This window comes from Zosterops lateralis, assembly GCF_965231275.1.
Source record: "Zosterops lateralis genome assembly, chromosome: 8".
NCBI lineage: Eukaryota > Metazoa > Chordata > Aves > Passeriformes > Zosteropidae > Zosterops > Zosterops lateralis.
The window spans coordinates 7893593-7917858 of NC_139768.1; the positions used below are offsets into that span (position 1 = coordinate 7893593).

At 41.5% G+C, this 24266-nt stretch overlaps 1 protein-coding gene across 4 annotated transcripts in view; it reads left to right on the forward strand.

The window, feature by feature from the left end:
- The first annotated feature begins 280 nt into the window (after positions 1–280).
- Positions 281–24266, forward strand: part of NDST2 (N-deacetylase and N-sulfotransferase 2) — a 128644-nt gene continuing 104658 nt past the window's right edge. For all 4 annotated transcript variants that reach the window (XM_083865954.1, XM_083865953.1, XM_083865955.1 and 1 more), the window contains exon 1: positions 281–361. The gene's annotated coding sequence lies outside the window, so the exon portion shown is untranslated. The remainder of the gene's footprint in view (positions 362–24266) is intronic.

Below are 24266 nucleotides of genomic sequence, written 5' to 3' on the forward strand. Positions count from 1 at the left end.
GCACAGCGCTCCCCTCTCCGCTCCCTCTCCCCGGGGGCAGCCCCGCCACGTGTTCGATTCCCGGGCGGGGCGGCGGCGCTGCGGGACCCCGGCCCGGGCCCTCCCCGAGCCCTCCCCGGTCCCTCCCCCGCCCCGCCCGGCCCTCCCTCCCCGGAAGATGGCGGTCGGGCGGCTCGGAGGCGGCGCCGGCTCCCCCAGCGGCCGGACGGACTCGCGGCGCCCCGGAGCCCACGGGCCGCCCCCGGCCTGAGCTTTGCTGCTGCTGCTGGTGGTGGTGCCGGGGGACGCCCGTCTGCTCTCCCTCCCTCCCTTCAGGAGCCCTGCCCTGCCCTGCCCGCCCGGCGGGGCCTCCTTGCGGCAGGTGAGGTGAGGAGGAGGAGGGTGGTGTGGTGGTGTGGGGGACCGGGCCGGTCCGGCCGTGAGGGCGGCGGGGCAGAGCGAGAGGCGCCGGCGGGGCCGGGGGAAGTTGTGCGGGCCGGGGGCGATGGGCAGGGGCGGGGGCGGGCTGTGAGGGGAGGCCGGGCCGGGCCGGGCGGTGCGGAGGGCGCTGCCCCTGCCCGGAGCCACCTGTGCGGCCGGGGGACCCGCCGGGAGCTGCTGCCCCAGCGCGGGGATCTGTTGCCGGCCGTGCCCGGGGCCGAAGATTTCACAGCCGCTTTTATCGGGCACCAGGCCCCCGACACGCGGCCGGGAGCGGCAGCCGCTTCCCCACCGCCGCCCCTCGGAGCCCCCTGTGCTCCGGCCCCGGCGGGGAGCGGGGTCCCGGCCCGGCGCTGCTCTCCCGCCTCTCTCCAGCTTTGTTTACCCCGCGGCGGGACCGGCGCCCAAGGAGTCGGCGAGCACCGACAGGGGATGGCAGGGGATGCTCCTTGTGCCCGTGGCGAGGCTGCGGCTGCACTCCCCGGGCTGGACACGCCGCTGCTGTCCGAGGGCTGTGCCCGGGGCAGGCCAGCCCTGGGTACAGTTGTGGCGTTATAAAGACACAACAAAAATTACTGATGGAATGTAAGGAATCGTTCCTGTAGTGTTTCACGTCGTGTTTTAGTTGTTAAAGCATTTTTTGCAGAGGTGAAGTGGTAAATAAAAGCACGGGAAATCCCTGTTTGCTTATGCAAGGGTGCATAAACTGTGCTGCCTGAATTAGAACCGAGCAAATGTCAGACATCTGAATTCAGCCACAAGTTACGCTGCTCCACACTGAGATCCTTTGTGACCGGTTTTGCCAAAGGAGTATTCAGAGCTGTTGGTTGTATGTGCGTTTCTCATTAGGAAATGTAACTTTGTCCTTTGTGGCAGAGGTGAACTAGAAACTTCTGATGAATTGTTCAGGTTATGTGCAGTCAATTATCTGTGGTCACTGGGCTGGGGGATTTTGGATGATGGCAGTATGGAGGGACACATCATGTAAAAAAACACCCAAAGAGCCAGAAAAAATTAGAATCTTAGTGTCAGCCCCAAGAGTTTATTGGCCTGGGCACCCACAGGTGCTGGCATTGCCTGTGTGAGCTGGCTCTGCACCCACACAGTGATCCCAAAGCCTGTAGCTGTACAAAGGCACCTGAGGCACTCTGTCCACAGTGGGTTTGTGCAGTGTCTCTGCCCTGGGCTTCTCAGTGCAGCTGTTTTCATGGCACTGAGGTCACTGATCTGCTGACAGGATGGACTTAGAAAGGCATTTTAGCTGGTTCTTCACCCTACAGAAAAGTGATTGTGGTGTGTTGAGATTGTTGGTTCCAAAAACAGCCTGACTCCAGTAGACCAGCTTTGAGCTGGTGGAAAATCTCTGTGCTTAAATCTGGCAACCGGCATAAAATGGTCTAAAAGCTTTCTGCTGTCACCAGCTGTGAACAAGTGCATATCTCTTACAGTTATCTTGTCCAGTTGCTGCTTTCTTCTTAAATTTTTCTTCCTTACCTCAATTTCCTCTTTTTGTTTGTTCTTCCCTTTTAGTTTTTGTTCTCACCCTAACATGGTGCTGTTTTCCTTGTTGCTTCTAGAACATGGTTTCCTAATGGGTCTTCTCTTCCTCTGTTTCAGTATTTCTTCAGCCCTTGTAGAACTGCTTTTTTGCCTGTATATATGAACTTTGAAGAACTGGAATTTTCAAAAAAAGGTGCAGCTCAGAATGAGCTGAGAGCAAGGACACGGAACAGGGGTAGTGATACATCTGTCCATGTCAAATTTTTTGCTCCAGTTGCAGAAATTGCTTTTGCTTGTGGGGTATGGGTTCTCAGACTGGGTGTCAGAATGGAGAGTGGGGGCCAATCTGGCAGCAAAATGAGATTGTGATACAGGAAAATCGAGAGTCAGTGTTCTGAGGTGTGGTATAATACGTGCAATCATTTATCAGGATGTGAGCGTGTGCCCAGGCAAGCTGTGTCTCCCAGCAGCATCTACTAGTGCACTGATGGTGGGATCTGCTGCATGGATATTACATGTTTCACTGTTGTGCCTAACCTTCAGTCTGATCTGCATCAGAATTCATGTAAGAGCTGGGTAAAAATAGCTTGAGCCTACTTTCGTATTTAGATTTATAATTCCATGTTGGTTAAAAAAAAAAAAATAGGGGAAGGGGAAATAACCAAATGCAGCTGAGATTTCGATGTGTCCTGAACCACAGCCTATCTCCCCATCACTGAGCCTTGTTTCAGAGGATTGAATGACTGTCTCAGATCTCTCCATGGTATATCTGGAATATGTGGTGATCCTCTGAGCTGAGCTGCACAGATAAGATAATGCATTTCATTTTAATTGGCAGAGTTGTTTACACATGATCTCTTGCTCATTTTCCTCTTTTAAAGGAATGCATATCTATCCCTGATTACGGCTCAGGTCAAAATCCCTCAGCACTTGTAGCAAATCTCCTTTAATTGGTCTCATTTAGCTCTCATAAGGTTGTGTTTTAATTCTCACTCTTCCGAATCCTTTTCCCCAATCTGTAATGTAATTTATTACAGGATATTTTATAGACAAGGGAGCAGCCTCTGGCTGTCAGCAGCCTTTGCAGTGTATCAAATTTCCAGCTCAACAGGCAGCTGCAATGGGGTTTGTGGGTGTAAGGCAGTGATGCTGCAGCAGAAGCACACAGGCAGTCGGTGGTGGTGGCACTGGGCATGAGTGCAGGGTTTGTCCTGGATTCTGGAGATAATTGGGGTGAATGCTCCTGTTTGCCTTCTCTGCTTCTCTGCTCTTAATTTTTGCTTTGCCGATGCAGGGGTCTTTGAGTTCAGTTTTTTCCTTTTTACCTGTCTTTTAAATCTCTGTGTTTCGAGACAAATACACCCAAGTTGCTGCTGTTTTCTGATGACAGGCTTTGAGCAGCCCAGGAGTGTGGAAGGCAAGCCCTGGGAGCGTATTTTTAGAAGGCCCAAAGCAACATTAGCTGCCTTTAGAAAATTCCCTCTGACTCTGCTGGACACAGTTGCTTTGGTTAATTGAACATAATGCAAAGAGGTGAAATTCTGCATTTCATTATGCCTGTGCTGAGGCACTTCACCTCTGGCCTGTAGCAGGCACCGTGTGCTGGTGTAGCTCCTGCCTGATCTCTGGGTGTTCTGACATCGCCTCTGAAAGTCTCAAAGTCTGGGTTTTTTTTTTTTTTTTGTTTTTTTTTTTTTTTTTTTTTTTTTTTTTTTTTTTTTGAGCTGTGCCCTCTGCCTTTACACTGGCAATTTTCCCACTACAGTAAAATCAGAAGGGACCATGTGCCTCTGTTTTAGCTGCTGGAGATGGCAGGCTGTGTGATGCAGCAGTGAAGTTACAGACAGACCTTTTCCTTTGCTGATCCTGTTCCGGAAGCAGGAATCTCTAGTAGAGCTGAGGAGCACAGTTGTGTCTTAAATCACCTCTGAAAGATTTAGTGGAGTGTACAGATGAGAGCCCTACCTGTTCTTCCTGGATAGTGATATTTGATGGCCTTTGTCCTCTGGCAGTTGCTGTTTGGGGACTGTTTTCGATATAGACTCATACGCTGAAAGGAAATTATATAGATCACTAGACTCAATCCATATGTGCTCTGTTAAAAATGCAATAGAACTCTCTAGACACGAGTGATGAATTAATCTTCTGCACCAGGAAGATACCCTCCATCACGTTCTTTCCTGCTCTAATATTTTTTAGTAAGCTGACTGATTTAGCAGTGAATGTGAGGTTTTGCTAAGATTACAAGTGCAGTTTGGACCTTCTCAAAATATTTGTGGCTTATGCTGGGCAGTGTAACAAGATCTGTTTTTGCAGAAGTGGGATTTGCTGTTTGCTTGTTTTTTAGAGCTGCCCAAACTCTTTAAACAAGGAGAGGGATGGGCACACACTCTCTCTATATAGATTCAGCCTGCTTTTAAATTTGTCAAGTAAAATGAATAGTGCAAAATAAGAAAAGACAACTTCATGCAGCACTTGCTTATGTACTAGCAACACCAAGAAGGTGTTTGGAAATACCTGTCTCTTCCAAATGTGTTTGTAGCTGTGTGCAACCACAGCTGTTCTTCCTGCTGGGGTTGCAGATGTGGAGTATCAACAGTGCTTGCAGCTCTTCCCAGGCTAAAATGTTACCACCTTAACTTAGTCTATGATAGTGCCCTCTTCTTTCCATTGAGCAGATTTTGTATTTGTCATTAAATACAAATTATGAAGTTATGCATTAAAAGTAACAGCAATCAGATACCAAAGTTCATACTATTTTCTCCAAAGTCAAAGGAAGTTGAAAAAGGAGAGACAGGTTTTGTCCTTTGCTCAGTGTGCAACAGCCTGTGCAGGTCCTAGTGCTGGTGGTCCCTGTGCTTTGGGTGTCTCACACTGCATTTAACATCTACAGCGTTTTGTCACATGTTCTGAGTGTGGAGTGGAGGTGAGGGAGTGTGGGATAGAGTTGTACTGAACTAGCCTGATCTCTTTTCTCTCAACACCACAGCGCATTATTCTGAATTTTTTTTTTCCTTTAGAAATATCTCCATTTGTAGAAAAGATTGTCCAGGACATTCTTTGTAAAGCAAGAGACAGCAGAGTTCACTCCTCTCCTACCTTCCCATCCCAGTGGAGTAGCTCACAAGAGGAGGATGCCCCCTCAGGGAGGGGAAAGAGTAGGTCATAAAGCTGCACTTGTTCGATGGCACACCCACAAGTCATAGCCCTCTCCAGAGTCAGGCATCACTGCTGCTTTTATTTATTGATCTATGTTTTTCCCCTGTATTCAGTTGTTGCACTGGGAGCTGGGTTGGCATAACCGATGCAACAGGGAAGGAGGAGAGAGGGACAGCAAAATGACAATTTTATCCCTTCTTAATCTCTTTTTGCAGTTCTGGTCTGCCATCTGGTCAGTCTCTGAAAGCGTACAACCCCAGCTCCCTGTCCTTACTCTTTCTTCCTCCAGTCTCTATATCCTTCAGTTCTGTGTCAGGGACTCTCCAAGAATATTACACTCCTCTGGGTGGTTTGTGTTGGGAGGCTCCTGTGTCAGGACCATTAGATTAGGTGATGGAGCAACTCATTTTCCTTTGATCATGTTTAGTTTTACAGTTCCAGATGATTCCATTAGCCTAATATCTTATTGGTCTTTAAGCTTGTCTCTAATTAATGCTAATTTGCTTGGCAGTACTTCTGAAGTAAAATCAGAGCTTGCACGTGGGTTTTTAGAGCTCTTCAACAGATCTTAACTCTTACATTTTCAATCACTTTGGTATTAATTCCTCAAAGGAAGCAGTGGAATGATAGGCCTTAGCTGTGCTACATTGTGAGTAGTTGAGCTCAATTTAGAAAAGCAGAGAAACTTGAGATTTACTTCAGAAAGGTTAGAAGAATCACAGAGCATTTACACATGTCTATTTCTGTTTTAAGAACCTCTTACTGAATGACTTTGCATTAGCTTTCCTAGCCCTTACTGGTGCTTTAGAGTGAATGGAAAATTTTGTATCACAAAGGGCTTTTGAAACAGTCAGATCTGGCTTCTCTTGCATGATGAGAGTTGGACTCATCTGATTGCATGTGAAGATATAGTATTTAAATATAGCTCGAGTGTCCACATCTGAGCCGGGCACTGTAAGTTCCCTTTATGTTAAGGGTATGTTAGGGTACTGTTCATTATGTCCACATTTGTTGAGGTGAATCACTTGCTGGAAGTTTTTTTTTGTTTTTCCACTGAATATATTAAATACTGAGAATGTCACTCCAGACGTAGAGAATGTCAGCAGGATAAGTATCTGAGCAGAAACTGAGTTGAACACCTTCCAGAGCAACAACTAACTTGGTCCTGATCCTGGACTGCTTTTCAGTGTGGCATTTTTAATATCTTCACCATTCATTATGTAAGTTTGTCCTTTCTGGTCTTAACTACCTTTCCGATGTTTAGAACTCTTCTTCTGTATATTTTTCTTTTTAAGCTAATGCTGGTGTCGGGATTCTGTGCCACTCACACTTTATTCTGAAAGCTTTTGCATATGCTCACTCTTACAGCTTGTTCTGCAGAGGTTGATTGTCTTTGCCCTTGCCTCTGTGGTTAAGCTGTTCAACAGCCAGGATTCCACTGTAAGTGGTAACCAGGACCTTACTGGGGTCCTGGACACCCATCCCTGTCTCAGAGAAGTCAGACCAAATCGTGGGTGGGTCAAAATCCAGCTGCAGAGATTGTAGTTGGCTCTAAGCAAGGAGAATGTCAAAGTGTCAGGTACTGGCCTATGATTTTTTCCTGTACCGAGACTGATTTCTCTCCTGCACAGTCTGGGTTTTACGCTGCTGGAAGCTTAACTTTGAACAAATGATGAGGTCAGGTTTGGAGTGGCCCAACACAGTGGCACATTGCATGACTGAAATGAATAATGTAATTTCACAGTAAGTTGAATACCTCTTAATATTTAACGGCTCAAGATGAACAAGGAGCACAGCAAGACTGGGAACTCTCATGCAATCTAATAAAAGGCAGACATTTCAGTGGAGAAAAGTTTGGTGTTTTGCCTGACCCCTGAAAATGTCATCCTCTTGAATCTGTCATCATCCATGTTTTGTTTGTGTTTATTTTCTGGACATCACCTGTGTGTAGGTCAGTTTCAAGTGTAGAGGTGTCTTTGAAGTGGCATCCTTTGTCTCAGCATTGGAGTTACAAAACTGAAATCATCATCACCTAACTGCTGGAAAAGTGCTTGTCCTCCAGTTATTGAGGGCTGCAGGGATATTGAAAAGAGCAGACAGAAAATAGTGTAGATATTGCATCGATCAACACAGATTGTCTGTGTGTTAGGGCTGCTGCAGCTCCCTGTTTCATCAGCTCTGTGAATCCACTTTAAGGGGAATGATGTGAGCTTTTGTAGTGTTAAACTTGCTTTTTCAGTGGGATAAAGTGGGACCCTGACACAGTCCAGCAGTTGTGAAGAGGCAGATTCATTTCAGCATTGAAACCTGGCTGAAATTGCTGGTCTCCATGTCTGATCTATTGTCCAGATCAGCTCTGAAGCATTCAGCTTTTCTTGGTCCCCCATGTTGGTTACAAATAATGTATTTAATTTGTTACTTGTAATTTCATTGTTTTTACTTTTAATTAAATGCTCTAGATTCACTCAGTGATACTGAAGCTCAAAATGCATTGTGCTTTACTTACGGCTGAGTCATAATCATCTTCCTCATAAGCAGAGATCTGTCACTGTCTCCTGATTTAGTTTTGTCTGGAGACTTCCATCCATATCCTTCCTTTATGTTCCTTTTTCTGATCTAGTCACTTGTATCCAAACATGATGTGAATAAGCCTACTTTCCTGAGTCAAGGCTACTGTGAAAATCGTGCTGTTATCGTGTGCTTGCATCTATATTTTAGTATCCTGTAACTGTGCGTGGAACAGGGTGTGTTTCCATGGCCCAAGTCCACATAAACATATAAACACAAAGCTTTCTGCAGGAAAACTTGCTTTGCCTCAAACAAAATATTGATGTTTGCCTTTCCCAGCATTACTTATAAATACAAATTCCTCGCTAACCGCACGCGATGCTGCAGTGCCTGTGGTAGCAGCCAGAGCTCCAAAGATCTTTTTGGTCTTGCGTTGTGTATGTGGGCAGGTTAAGAGCAAACTGGTGTTCAGGGATTGTCATAATTGCAGTTGGGATTGAACATAATGTTTCTCTGAGGTTGTTAACTCTCTTGCATGTAGTAGACCAGTGGTATAATTATTTTTAAGTTAGTCCTAGTGTTTTCCTATTGCTGGATGGAAACAGGGTGAAGATGCCCTTTGAACATACTCCTCTTGGTTTGCATTTAAACTGATACTACTGCTGAGGAAAGCAATCCAATCCTGTAGTGGTGCTTGTCTGTACTGGTGCAAGAACTTAGCAAGGAGGATCAGGAAACTCATGTGGAAATTAAAATAACAGAACAAATCAAACCTCCTTTTTTCTTATGTTATTGTTCTTCAGAAGGGAAAATGTTACTTATCAGTAAGAAACCCAGTCAAGCTCAAATGCTCTTGTAGTTGCACACCACAGAGTACCTTGAGGATGAGATGAACTGATGCATGCCAGTCTTTGGAGGAGAGGGGTGACCTCAGTACAGTTTCAGATGGTATAAGCTGAAGAAGAGTCTTGTGCTACTTTTCTCTGCATCAGTCCTGCAGTTTTTAAATCTAGATTAGCCTTAACTAACAGTGGTCATGAGGAGCTCTGAAACAACAGCATGATAAGAGCCCAGCTGCTTGCCCAGCAGACTAAGAGCCAGTAACTGCAGTCCTGAATTGCTGCCTGTTCTTTCCCCTTCTAATTAGACACTGGATTAATTTTTATATTGCTGATTTCTTGTAAGGGCTAAGATTGAAGAAGTAATAGCAGTAATAGTTTCTAATAGTTTCTGAAGAAAATAGGTCCTGGGGAAGAGCAAAGTAGTCATTTTGACCAAGGTGCAGACCAGCCCTGAGTTCACAGGTTCTCAGGTTCTGGTATTTTTCTTTTGTGTGGTGTTTTTTTTGTTTTTTTGGTTTTTTTTTGCATCTACGCCAAGACTTCCCCGCTTCTCTGATGAGCGGTGCTGCATTATCTTTATGGTCCGGTTCAACTTACCAGAAAGACATGACATGTTATGTCAGAAAACTAGTTATGTTTCTGTGGAATTGTTCTTGGGCTTGTTTTTTCCCATATCTTGTTAAAAAACCCCCCGAAAACGAAACAAAGAAAAAAGCCCCAACCAAACAAAAGCAATGTTTCTGTGTTTTCCTCAGAAATTTTTCTTGGCACCCTTGCATGGGCAGTCTGTCCCATGATGCTGTTCTGGACAGATCTTTGAGGACTGAAATTGTTGGGAGTGCTCAGGCCCCTTCCCCTTCCTGCAATTATATCTTCCTGAAATGCATCCTGTGCAAGGGTGAAGATCAGCTCCAGGCAGTGCTGGGAAACAGGGCAGTGGAAAATGGTACAGTGCCTGCACTGGGAGCAGGGCTGTTCTTGAAGGGTATGTCTGTAAAAAGTATACTGAGTACTTCTAAAAATGAGCCAAAACACAGCCAAACACTTCTCCATACAACTCCAGGGTGTGAACCACAAATGCAGGATTTTGGTTTTCCCTGTCATTAGGCTTTATCTGGAGAGAGCGTTTGGTGGGGATACAGATGTTGTTTGGTCTTGGTGGGTTAGTGATTTAGAGACCTCATGCTTGGCCTGCCGGGATGGGATGATAATACCAAGCTTGAAAATGGGTGTTGAGAGCCCTGCTCATTTGTCCTGTCTTTGCAACTCTTTCACACACTGGTGTTACACAGTCTCTGCTCTCTGGTGGGATACTGTAACTTTTCCTGGGGCTCTGTGGTGGTCCATTCTCTTTGCAGTCATGACCTTTTACCACCAGCGTCTTCCAGTGTCGCTATGAAGCTGCTGACGGAGCTGGGGAAGTGGTTACAATGCTCGTGAGCACAAATGCCAGGACTTTCATGATGGCCAGAGTAACACGAGGGAGCTCTCAGCCAAATGAAATAAGAATGACCTTCTATGCACAGACATTAGGATATAACACTCAAATATTAAAATTCAAATTTCCTAAAATTATAATAATAATAAATAATACTTTTCTAAGAAGTAATACTTTTTAGAAAATCTTACCTAGCTTGATTCCATCTGTCTTGAAGGAAAAGAAAGGAGATGCAGGAAGAAATGTGGGTTGGGGGGAGGTTTTCATGTCAAGTTATGGGAACAAGCTGGCTACTGCAGTGGAATCCATCCTGTGAATGTGAGGAGACTTCTTATCCCTTTTTTCTGCTTGTAAGGCTGGCTTCACTGGGACTGCAGAGATCAGTGTGAAATACAAGAAAAAAGTACAAATGAGTTTTGACTGAGTAGTAGGTACTTGAATCTAGCTTTGAGTTGGTAATACTGGTGCAGAAGATTCTTTGTCCCATCATTGTCACCCAAGATCATCTTAAACAGAAAGTGTCACACAAAAATTCTTAGAAATGTTGGTTGATTATTATTGGATTTGGAAATGACAAATTCTAGGAAGCAGTACTTGAGAGCAGTGAGTGCAATACTTTTTCTCCTGTTACAGTTGCTCAGATATCCTGTCTCTCTCCTGGGGAGCAAGTCATGCAATGCATTTTTTTGGCTTGCCAAGCTTCTTGCATGAGGTCAGAATTGCCATTACACTGCTAGCACAGCATAGTCATGGTTTAAATGTACTAGCTGCAGAGGTTGTACATGACTACTGACTTTTTTGAGTGGTACAATATTAAGTATTCAGCTTGAGGCCTTCTATTAAAGGGGCCTCATTGGCAGTGCCAAGTGCTGTAAAAATTCTCTGCCTATTTAATGTAGCTGATATTGGGCATAACTAATCACTGCTAGAGCTTAAAATCTTTGGTGTATAATGCATCTGGGAGCAGGTAGCTGTAAGACTGGGCAGAGCAATCCCATTTCTTTTCCTTCTTCAGTAAAAGCTCTTTTTTAATATAAAGGTCCAGTTGCTGCTATTTCTTGTATAGTGTGCAAAGCACAGCAGTATGTGGGCAGCAAACTAATGCAAAGTGTTCTCCTGTCTAGTGTTTCATTGTTCTTTCTGCCTGAGGCTTTGCAACCTTGGTCTTTTTTAGTTAAAATCTTTAAACAATGGATTATCTGTTTTCTCGGGCTTTAGAGGATTTGGAATAGCAGTCACCCTTAGGCATTTGGCTCGAGATTACAGCAATAAATACATTCATCAGAGCCCCCTGGCCCTTCCAAGAGCCAGGCAGTCATAAGATTACCTCTGCCATATTCGCCTGCTTCTAACTCCAGTGAAGTGTGTCACCCTGTTAAGAATTCGAGGTAAGCCCTGTTCTTCCTGAGCATTTGCACTCAGATGGTTTTTAAGAAAAGCTGTGTGGGGTGAGGTTGAGAGCTGCCTGCAATAGGCAGACTTGATTCTTGCTGTGATGTTGGCTTTTACAGCATTACCAATTTGTATTTTCCAAGAGATCAGAAACTTTTTCAGAAAACCAGCTTTTCTTCTTTTTCCCCAAGGTCCAGCAGTCTGAAAATTTTATGTGGCTTTAAAATTTTGACATTGGAATGTAATTTTAATCAATATTGACATTTCTGATCTTTGTATGGTAGCTGCTATTCTTCTGAATGATTCTGGGACTGGAGGGCCCTGTGCCAAAGATTACAAACCAGTTGCCACCCAGTTGTGATATCTGACGTGGCAATTTCTGGAAGAGTGCTTCCTGATTGCACTGTTAAAAAGAGTTAAATATAACATTTTTCTTCTGTTACTGTGAGATCTAAGGTAGTTTACAGATATTGGACATTCTACCATGTTGCTTTGGAGAAAGATGTCAGTTGTCAAGAGGAGACCCAGAAGTCAGTTTCAGTAAAAACCTACATTTTCTAAAGGAGTTTGTGGGTAGAAGAGCTGTTTGCATGGGCAGTGCTTTGCACAGTGGGGCTTACCTCTTCTAAAGAGAAGCTTTATCTCAGGAAAGTTCATTGCATAGAGAGATCTGTGATGTCTGTGTATCTGTGAAGATTCTGCTCTTAACAGCTTCTATTGATTTTCACCAAGTGTGATTTCCCAGCCTTCTGAGCTGTTGTTATCACACCACATCACGTTGCTCATTGCGATTAAATAACATGTGCTGGTTGGCCACTAGCTTTATCAAAAAACTCTCCCAACACAGATATGCAAATTGGAAGAAGAGAAAATGAGATTCTCTTTGGCTTTTGTACTTTGCTGCACTTTATTTCTTCTTTCCGGCAAGAAAGTGATGATAAACATTTATTAAACTACTCTGTGTGTTTTGAAAGTATATAACACACGTTACCTTTGCCTTGGAAAACTTCCAGCCTACTTTTCAGCCAAAGGTAACAGTATTTAAAGTGTTTGTAAATAGCCAGTCAGCTTCAGCACTTTGTCACATAAATTTTTATTAGAAGATGGTGGAACCATGGAGTCTTTTTTTGGGGGGTAGTATGTGCCATGTTTGCAGCATTTCTTTACTGTAGTTTTCGTCTTTACCACCATTCCTTAATTCACTTTCCAGGGAAAAAGTAGTCTCGAAAAAACCTTTTCTTCTTCTTCTTTTTTTTTTTTTTTTTTTTTTTTTTTTTTTTTTTTTGTTTTTTTGTTTTGTTTTTTTTTTTTTTTTTTTTGTTTTACAGTAGGTGAATAAGAATTGGTAACTTAACTGAGCAGTGTAGCAGGTTTGTCTTTGCTCTAGAGAATCGTGGTATGGAGGCTAGGGTCTTTTTTAAATATAGATAGTGAATATAAACTATAGCAAACATGAATATATGTTACTATGGGTTTGACTATTAAAAAGAATAGAAGTATATATACAAAATAGATGTAGCATGTGGTGACTAATATTGGCATTACACCTAGAATACTATTTTGTGTTCCCATGATAATTAACTTAGAGATGCAATGTCAAGGGAATAGCTATATCTTTAGCATTCTTAAGACTTTGTAGGGCTGGTTAGAAATGCTGAAGATGCCAGAACCACTGGGCATGTGTGAGCCTGGGCCTGAGCCTGATGTCTCCCCTGGATTGCTGATCTGTGCCTGTTGGATAAAGTCAGCACTGGAGCTGTGCCAGACAGGAGAAGCTTCCTGTAGCCTGGACTCTGCAGTTTCTGTATCGAGTGGAGAGGAGGGAGCTCCTGTACTGGGGTATCCCAGAGCTGTGACCTGGAGAGGCCAGTGTACAGACTGATGGTTAAAGGAGATGGAAGCTGAAGCTTTTAGATTGTGGGAACTATGGTTGTTGAAAAATGATCACAGAACCACAAAATACTGAGTTGGAATGGACCCACAAGGATCATTGCAGCCAATTCTTTAGTGAATGGCCTGTACAGGGATCACAACCTTGTTGTTATTAGCATCATGCTCCAACCAACTGAGCTAATCTCAGTCTGATTTGAGGATATTAATGGGGTTCATAGAAATGGCAGATGTGCTGAGGTGCTGCTAGGTTTTTGGGTGCTAATGAAATGGAAAATACAGTGTCAGGATGGTACTGCATCTGTCAGCTTGTATTGCCAAAAGAGAAATGTTAGTCAGGGAATTGACTGATGACCAGCCAGCGTGGGCATGTGTGGTATGAGGAATGTGAGAAGGTTAGATGGAAAAGATGGATTTTGGAGGAGAAAGGAAGATGAAATAGCTACGATACGAATAGCAGAAGTAGATACAAAGCTTTGTAGCATCTTCCTGTGCCTTACATGGAATCTAGGTCTCTGAGCCTGAAAACCTGGCTATCAGAGAATACCCTAAAATCTTTTGGCAGTGCTGCTGCAGTTCTGTAGTTCTTCTACCCTGAGAACAACCACCTGTAGTTGCTGTAACTTGCAGTTAGCTCAAGATGCCCATGTGATACCAGTGGGATGCTTGTGTAGTGGAGTTTGTCATTTAGGATTTTTGCTTTAACGTGGGAATTGTAGACAGGAGGAGGGACACACATGGAGGTGTGTTTATGGATGTACACTACCACATTCAGGAGGTGGTGAGGACAAACACTCATAAAATAGAACGTATCAGAATTAATTTCTTTGAGCAACTTTGATGTGTCCTTCTTAAATAAAACAAGTTTTAACTTGCATGAATCATAAAAAGACAGTGGAAAAACTTAATTTTTCAAAATCTTTTCATTGAATTCTACCATCTATATGTGCTTTATTGTAATTACTGTAAGGAAGAAAGCATGCTACAGATTGAGGGTTATTTTCTATCTCCTGGTTTTAATTGACCATTTGGAACCCAACACTGTGAGTAAGCATTGTTTATGTATTACTTCTTGCTGGTGTTTAAGAGTGGTATGTGCAGTTTACAGCTTTGTAATACTCAGTCTTGGGAGCTGAGCTTGCTCAGACATTTTTCTGTCTTTGGGGAATAAGAAGTTGGGGAAAAGAAAATGTACCTTGAATTACTTTCTGTATTTTGTCCTTTGGTCTTCTGTGACAACAGCATTAGTGTTTTGGCCTAAATGATAGTGAGGCTTTGCTAGCATATGGGGAGAAAAATAAAGTAAGAACTTTTTGGGGAAAAGGAAGTGGAGAGGTTGAGGATGAGTGATTCTGTGAAGCACTTAATATAGAGCTATGAGTCAGCAATTTCCTTTTGCAGTCATCTTGTCCAGATGGAGTATCTTCTTTTGCCTTATCAAGCCACCCTCTTTTTCTATCCCATGTCTTTAGGAAAAAAAGCCTGCAAGAATAACATGCGGTGACACAAGTGTTTTCTTTAGGCCATAGAACTCAGAGCCAGGTGGAGACAAGAATCCACTGTGGGAGAGCAGATCCCACAAATGGTAGGATAAGTGATGGTTGGATCCCTCTCCTAATCTGTCTCCATATCCTGATAGCCCAAATCACTGAGCACCTTTTGTTTGTGTTGCCTGTGAAGAAGTGTGCAGCTCTAAAATATATTCTAACATAATAACTAACATGTAGAGTCTTTAGGCAAAACAAGTTTTTGTGAGCAAATGAGGGGAAATCCTTTTAGACTAAGGACTGAATCAATCCCTCAGAGAGGTATGACTCCCTTTTTATCCTAGTGCCATATCATCAGAAAGTTCACTAGGTACACTGTTTAAAGTTTCCTTTAGAGGGGAAGAGACTACCACTTTGTAATTGTTTTCTACATCAAGAATTCAATGTTATTTTCCAGGATCTCCCAGAGCAGAAAGCTGGGGCAGGAGACAGTTGCAGACTTCACTGATGGATTTTAAAATACAAACAGCAAGTCAGTCACCTTCCTCTACCTCTCCAGCAGCACTCAAAATGAAAACATTGCTGCCTACATTTTTTCTATTTTAAAGGACAAACTCGCTGTGCGAGGTGTTGAGGATTGGAAGAGAACTTAGGCAAAAGAGGGGAAATAAATGCAGAAAAGTACTTTTTAAAATGTTTTTAAAAGGAGGTCTTTATTTGTGATTGGCCTTTTCATTTTGCACCGAATGTTGAATTCAGCTGTTTTGAAGTTCTAGGTAGTTTATCTGTGCTAGAAGTAATTATTTAGGAACAAATGAAAAATGACATTTGCTTGAGGACTTTTTGTGGAGTGCTCTTGACTTATATTTCATCTGCATAACATATATTGGTGGAAGGTGCCTATGGTATCCACTATCCACCCTACTCCTTGACTCCTTAATTTGCAAGAAAGTATCTTTATTTATTTGTCAGTACTATTTCAGGGCAAGGTAAAAACAGGTGAATTCAGTAGAGCACAGATTACTCTGGAAATAATTAAACTGTGTTTCCCATGATGGAAGGAGAAAAGCAGGAGAGCAGTAGCTGATCTGCACAACTGATCTTTGTCCTTTCAGTGTTTGTGAGTAGATTATATATTGTTGTTTGTTTTTTCACAAGACTTGCTACAATGATGGTTCCCAAGTCGGGGTCTCTGAATTGTGTCACAGATTCACTGGAAGCAGAGAAAGTGCAAGGGGTGGCAGTAGGTGTAATGTCTGTTATCTCAGAGAGGGAATAGGGTCAAGCATCTTCACTTACAGCTTGTGTTGACAAGCAGGAACTCAGTGAATATCTATCATATTTAACTTCTTAGCATTAGATAAACATGCCAAAAATGCTATCTCACTGACATTTTGTTATATGAACCCTTTGAATGTCTCTGGCTCATCCAGACCAAACACTCTTTGTCATAACCTCTCTCTAAAGTGCCAAGAGACCTTTTTTTGTATAACTTAAAAGCACAATGTCATCTCTACTTGGTAATTGCCAGCATCAAATGACTTGAAAACCATTGCATAAGCTTTTTCAGAATTAGTGGTGATCTCATCGTTAGGCCTATCAGAGACATCCTTTAATATTTTGAAAACTGTTGAATCATCTGGAATTGTTCTTCTAATAAATGGAAAGATAATTTGACCCAAGTAAAACCCTTATGGCTAACATCAGGGAGATAATACTAGATTTCTTTAGCAGTACTTAGATATCCATCCATGTTTTCAAACTGTCAATACAAGAAAAGCTGAAATCAAGTAAGAGTACCTTTCAAGATGGATTGCAAGATATTTAATCTATTTAAGGGACACCATTAATTGCAAGAGATAAATTAATGGCTATGTGAGGCTTTTTAACAGGGGAGATGGTCACACAGTTCCTGTCCAGGTTTTCAGATGATGGAGAAGAAGCCAGCCAGCTTCTGATGAGGTTTGGCTTTTGCTGCTCTAAGTAGTTCTGGCCAGATCAGGACAGAAGATCCAGTTCATGACAGTGAAAATATAAGAAAATGCTTTACTCTGCTGTTCTAACAGTTTGTAGTGGATGGAGAGATGAAATTACTGCATTGGAATCTCAAGTGTCTTGTTCATTGTATTTCTTTCTGTCAATTAGTTGAGTCATCTCAATAATTTTTATGTAATGTTTGGCTCTGATTTATATGTGCTACCTCAGATTTCTGTAAAACAGCATCATGAGGACACCAGCTGCTTCAAACCTGCTATTCTGCAGGTAGGAATCATACATAAAGGCAAGTTCAAAAGAACAGCACTCCAGTGAAAGGCTAATTCTTACAGCTGTTCCAACCATCAAGCGAGGCACGAATCTTTCTGGTATACCACAGCTGTGCTGAAATACTCAGAAAGCTTCGTATTTATCATCATTCCTTGTGATAATGGGAGTGCTGGTCCTGTTTTTCCAAGGCCTGGGTGTTGAGCTGTGAGGAAGGTGCTCTGAGCTCTGCCCTTCAAGCCTTAGTGCAGGGACACATAAAAGGTAAGATTTCTGTTGAGAAACATAGGCAGAGAATGTGCAGTGTCAATGCATTGTCAGTATCTTTCATACTGTTTGCAGCATCTTTATGAATTACTGTGATTGCAGAGTCATTTTTATTTGTGAAATTGTTTCTTTGTAAAAAAGATCTTGTAAAAGGGATGTTGACTTGGCAGATTTTTTGTTTGAAGTAGGGCTTAGAGATACCTTGCTGTCATCAGAAAGGGGAAATGTCAGTGATACTGGGAAGTAACAAATTCAGTTCTGACCAAAGGAAATATATTTCACTCAATACAGAAATTAGTGTGTAGAATGTACATCTATAGTACATCGTTGAGGTTAAAAATATGTAGAGTCAAAACTAATCTGATATTTATGTGTCAGTTGTATAGACAAATCCTGCAAATGAAAACAAACTTTCTAAGGTCTTCTGGACAGCTTCCTTGAGCTCAAGGTATCCATAAGTATAAACAATAATAAGAAGGACTGCTTTTCCTTATTCCTGTTTTGCAAATTTGACTTCAAGGCTTTCTTCTGCTAGTCTTTGAAATACCTGGAACTGGACAGTACAGATTGTAGGAACCAATGTGAATGAGTTTTAGGCGAAATTCAGAATGAGTTTCTTGTGTTGTGTATTTTTGAAGTGTTTTAAATAGCTATGATTCTTGTCAGATCACAAAGCAATTACAAATATCTCATTCAAAACAGGGTGTTCAGCTTTTTTCGCTGATGAGAAAATATTTGGTAGAAATGTATTCTACATTGCAGATAAACACTAAAAATAAATGCAGAGTTTTGACAGGATTGAGGAAAAATGGAATTCAAGGGGAGGAGGGTGCAGTTTTTTGTGATATGCTCAAGAACTATGACGTGGAGTATACCTATAAGTGTAACAGAGAGTAGACCTAGTTGTTATTTGGATGGATCAGGCAATGACACATCTTCAACTTGTTCTTCCACCATGTTCAGTTTAAACCAAGCCCTCTTAGCTCATTTTGGACAGAAGTCTGTGTGCTGTTGTGTTTGTCTAAACCTTTGTCCTTGTTGAGAAACTGAGGAGAGGTTACAGGCCTGTGCCAGTGCTCAACCCTTGCTCCACAGGCGTGTGATTTGTAAGTGAGAAGTTTCTGTCCTGGTCACAAACACAAAAGTATTTCTAAAGCAATTGCTACCTCTCTTAAATGATGTGGCTTCTTCTTGGGTTTTTTGGGGGGCAAAAAGGTAATATTCAGATCCTTATTGGTTTATTAGTCACAGTTTTTAAAAAAAATCATTTGCTTCATTTATTTGGAAACTGCAGTTTATGAACAGGTCACATCTGTAGTTGAAGGTCAAATTACTGATAGTGTGTATGGGAGTGGTTGGTTGCTATCCATTCAACCATCAAGTGCCAGTAAATTAATGACACTGGTGTACTGCTGTTACAGCATGTTATCTTTTGGCTGTATGAAACCAGGAAGGCTTGTCAGCAATAGAAGATCTGAAAAGAAACTGTTTAAAACAATACAGGCATTATAGTTTTGGACATCTTTTTGCATTTGTGTGTCTGGCTTATGCTTTTTCACCTGTATGCTGAAGCTTCTTGGCTTGAGCTCTGTGGCCTTTTTTGTTGTGGTGTCAGATACTGGCCGCTCAGACAGTCATGACTGACCTGATGTGCTATCACAATTTATAAATAGCCCTAGAAAATTAGGGCATACTCCCAGTTAGGGCTGAGCTCTGTGTGTTGGAATTGCAGTGGTGGACCCCAGGTAAGGGGTGGTGCTGGCAGGACCTGAGGTGTGCTGGGAGGGTTTCATGGTCTCAGGCCTGGAATAGCAGGTAAGGGAATGGGAAAGCATAAAATGGAATTAGTGCATTTAACTGATGTTTTCTGGGTTTTAGTTTTCTTTACTAAAAAATTCACTCAGTGTGTCTCGATTAGTTTAGATTCTTTGCTACCTCCTTGAGTTGTATTATTTCAAGGTCCCAGTGGTTTGACATGTGAAAAGATTTTTGTATACAGACTGCTCAAAGTACACAGTGCAAACAGAGAAAAGAGAAACCTTTTCATAGAAGGGTCCAAACAGAATGCATTTGGATGCCAAAGGCACCTTTGTGTAACAGCTGTTACTTAAGAATGACTTTTTATTATAATCCACTGGAGAGAAACTAATGCTATTGAAAAGTTACTATTTTGTATAGATATGTGATATTTTTATGTCTCTCCTTTTTAGCATTTGGTCATTGTGCATAGTGCTTTATTGCCATCTATGTCTTCTTGTCCCAGTACTTTGCTTCATATCCTGTTTTTCCTTCTCAATGCTGAAGTGAAAATACATACTGCTAGAACTAGAGATTCTCTTTTTTTGTACCTTGGAGAATAAATTTGTGATTTGTTTTCATCCAAGGTGAAATTCCTTCTTTCCTGAAATTTCTTGGATACTACAGTTGAAGGGATACTGGCCATGTATTAGTGCATATGTGGCTGAAAAGGATATGAGGAAGTGAAAGTCAAAAGCTGGTATTTTTTTTTTTCCTTCTGTTTTTTAAGACAGAAACTAAATATAGTGAATGTTTAACAGATGGCTGTGTTGTCGCATAATAAATATTTGAAGAAAATTCAATTATGTCCTGCCTGTTCGCTGATGACAGTTCCAGCCCCCATAGTAACAGCAGTAATAATAATAGGAGGATTTAGAGTGTATTTATTTTTTAATTCTAAAAGTGAGCTACCTAGCAAGGTCGTTTAAGGAGTATTTTTTAATGTGGGAAAGATAAGTGATGTAACTTGAGGTCATCCAGCATGAGTCTCTTGAAAGAGCACGCAGGGTCCCCTTGACTTCCAGACAGTATGTTTCCATTTTAAACCATGCTGACTTGCAAATACTTACTTGAGTACTTCCTACAGAACTTTGGGCTTTGATGTGTTTTTTTCCTTAATTCCAACCTAATTGTTCATAAATGTGAAGTTGCCAGGAGGAGATTTTAAATCCAGACTTGCATTCCCGTCCAGTGCATTTGAGCAAAAAACCTCTGCACTGCAGATCCTCCTGAGAGTTTTGTTGTGAAGAGACTGTGGTGGATGCCAGAGAGATGACGAAGACTGAGCTGAAATGAGGGGTTTTATTTATACAGCTGAGTTTCATCTTGTGATATTAATAGCATACAGGCATTTCTTTTGGAGAGAGGGGATGGATGCTGTATTTAGCAGAGGTCGGTGTGCTACTCTTTCTTCCATGAGCCAGAAAATCCCATTGACTTTAACTGTTCACATGCATTACCTATCTATACTGGGAGGAATCTTCTGTAAATCATTCTGATGTTGCAAGTTTGAAAGCTCTATAAGAGATAGAGGATGAGGACAAGAACTGTAATATTTCACTTAAAGGTGAGAAGGCTGGACAGCAGATCAGGTCCATGGCAGCAACAAAGTTAATCTGGCCCATAGTCTTCCTCCTTTTCTCACAATTCTGCAGATGTGCTAGAGAGCAGATTGAGGAGTTTATGAATTGTCTCAATTACCCACTTCCTGCTAAATTCTACTGATAGTTTTCCATCCTCTGCAAGTAATTATATCACATAATAGAAGTGGAACTGGTACTTATTGCATGATGGGAATAGTTTGCTGCTGTATTGCAGCAAAGCGTATAATCTGGAGGGTGAGTGGGATGGGTTTTGGATTTGGGGGCAGGTTTTTTTCCAGTTAGTGGGGAAACAAGGCCTGGAATTCTTCACTGCCTGTGTTAAAATTTATCATCTGCTCCAGCTTAAAGATATATTAATAGTATCCTGATCTTTTACATGCATGGGTTGTCCTGTTGCCTGGATACAAACATAAAGTGATTAGAAAGATATTAATATGAAGTGAACAAAATAGGTCATAAAAGTACCCAGTTATATGTTTTTCCTATGTGCCCACCATGCATGTTGGTACTTGACTCTTTTGCTTGCTTATTGCAGATTGTGCTTTGCTGTAATGCTGCATTAGGCTTTTCACTAAGCTGCAAGTGTAACCTGTGTGGTGTTTTCTGCCAGCTCTTGCTCTGTGATTTCTTCCCTATTCTTTGAAATACGTGCTTATCAGTTTTTCTCACATCAATTCTGACGTATCCTTCTGTGGTCTGCTCCCTTTGTGTGTCTGATCAAATGCTGTTGTGTCTCCAGAATTTTTTCAGTATGCAATTGTATTTTTAGTTTCTGCATACTGCATTACCCTTCTTGGTAAATATATGCACCCTGTCACATAAAAGAGTGTCAAAAACACTAAGAAAGCCTCTTGTTTTTTAACATCTCCCTAGGGTCTTGTGGTGGATTTGTTAGGGCTCTGGGGAGATGTCCCTTTCTAATCCTTTCTAGCTTCTGGTTTATCTGTTCGCTTTTCCATAATTTCCTGCAGCATTTCCCATTTTCTTCATAAAAACATATACTCACTTGTGATACCACTCGTAGCTGTTTCTGCATGCTTTTTTTTTTCAAGTGTAGATGAAAACATCTGTGGCTGGCTTGCTCTTTTTTTTTAGTTACTTCTTTATTTCTTAAAGTCTGCGCTCTAACTTAAGGTGTGATTTTTCTCTTTCCAGCTGTCCTAGTGTAGCACTCCATCATACTGTAGTTTTAAGAGTGAAGAAGCAAAAGCAATTTTTTAGTTCTCCTGATTTAACAACTGGCTGCTGGAGGTGGACTGCAGTGACAGAGTTCCTAGTTTCCTGCCTAAACCCTACTTGTGTAGGCCTTTGGTATGAACTGGCATGAACTTAGGAGAAGAAGGAAGAATGAAAACAGTGATATTGCCTTCCTAAATGCAGGATGATAAAGAAAAAAAATATTTCCTGCTTTCTTTTGGAGAATAGTTGTGTGTTGTTCAACCACCATTATCACTGTGAATGAGCATTAGGCTCAGGCATCACACATGTGTGTTATTTGGTGATAAGGGAGAGGACAGGAGGCCTGTTTTGTGGTCAGTGAGCTGAAACCGCGGTTAAAAAATTTGATCCAGGCCTCTTGCTCTACTTTTCATATGAGTTTTGGTAGTTCATTGCTGTCTCAGTTCTGTTTGTGTAAAGTTCTGGTAATACTTCTGTTCTACTTGTGTGCTGTGTCCATTTCTTTTGAAAAGTCATCTGTCTTTTGTTAGGCATACAGAAATCTGGTTGCATATACAGATACTGTTGAAATCCTGGTTTTGGTTGGAAGAGACCTTATCTAGTTACTAGCCCTCCTGCCATGACCAGGGACACTTTTCCACTAGCCCAGGTTACTCAAAGCCAATCCAGCCTGGCTTGAACACTTCCAGGATGGGGCATCTGCAGCTTCTCTGGGTGGTGTTGCTGTGCCCCTCCACCCTCATAGTAAAGAATTTCTTCCAAAAAGAAACCTGCCCCCTTTCAGTTTAGCCATTCCTCCCAAGTCCTATTATGGCATGCCCTTGTAAAAAGGGCAGCTGTGTGTTTGGGTAGATACATAATATGCAACAATCCTAACCTTGGCTGAAGCCTTTTGGTGTGTGCTGAATGTAAACAGAAGTGAAAATATAGTTCAAACAAATGATACAAAATTTTCTCAACAATTTGGTCACAAAATACTGTCTCCTGTTTTTTACAGTAGGTGACATTTTTAAGTGTGGTCATAATTACTGCATGATGGCTTTCAGATATCATAGATCCATGCACAAGTACATTAAAGAAAGACTGCTGTCTGTCATTTCATTACTTTGTTTCTTTGATATCATTACCATTTTATTTTAACAGCCAGTCTCCTTTCTGGCTTACTTTGAGGCATAGAATGCACTGATGAAAAATAAAGGAGGAGAGAATGCTGTATCCAGTCACAGAAGTGATATGTGTAATACAGTGTTCTGTTCTTAGTACCTAATCAGTTGTTTTGGAGGAAGTGATAGAATTTTTATTACATTTGTATTGTATTTATTGTATTTGTATTATGGAAAATTGGTCAGTGGAAGAAACCAACCAAGAAATTGCTCCAGTCTGAACTCAGGTCATGTAGGACTGTTATGGTCTTTCTCTCTACTGTGTTCTGGAACAATGGACTGCTGCAGATATTTTTTGCACACCATATTTGAGGAAAGATGAGGCCCAACTGAAAGTAGCTCAGGAGAAAGTAATAGCAAAGAAAACATTACCTACCAGGAGAGAATAGAACATGCTGGATTATTCAGGCTGGAGAAGTTACAATAATTTAAAATTTTTTAAGTGTGATGGAAAGAGAAAAAAATAATCTCTTCTATGTTCACACAGCTCAGAAGAAAAGGGCATAAATTGTATAATTAGAATTCAGGAAAAGCTTTGCAACAGTGCAGACAGTTAAGCAGTTGACTGGATTGCCTAGAAACCAGGCATTCTCTGTCCTGGAGGATACTAGCAGAGATAACAGGCAAATGTGTTGGAAGTGCTTTATGTGTCACTGATTCCAAGCTTGTTGTCTGTGATTTCAAGGGTACTGAAATTGTTTCTGTATAGTTTCCCTTCAATTTTAGGTGTATTCTTCACTCTGATAATTTTAATTGAATTTTCTTGAAGATTTTTCTTTCTGCTAAATATTGCTTCAGTCAAGCTGGACTTAAATACATTAAAGGTGAAGGAAACATTTAGAAAGTGTATGCTAGAGAATGCTAATATATATAATGTTATTTTTTTTCCCTAAACATCTTGTTTACTTTTTAACAGTGCTGATCATATGACTCTTTTCACTGACAGACAACATAAATTCTTACAGAGTAGTGACAGGAAATTTGTAACTCACAATTAAAGATCTCTCTTTCTGGTTTTTATTTCTTTCATTTTTGTTGCTATGCTCCTAGACTGCCCAAGAGTTCTCTGTGCTAGAATTTCTTTAAATAATACGCGTTATTCTGTGTATTCAACCCACCTCATTCACAGTTGTGTCCAGATGAAATTTTATTTCAGTTTTTGCTTTCTTTTCCAATTATTTAATAACAACCTGAAAAACAAAGTTCCAATAAACAATGTGTTCTTGTATTCCTTTACTCCATCAAGTTTTTTCCTAATCCTTGAAAGAATTTAGCTCCTTAACAGATCTACCTTGTTCAATTCATCTTGTCCCCTCAGCTATGCAGAAATCTTCAGTGTTCGTTCGCATGGTCTTTAG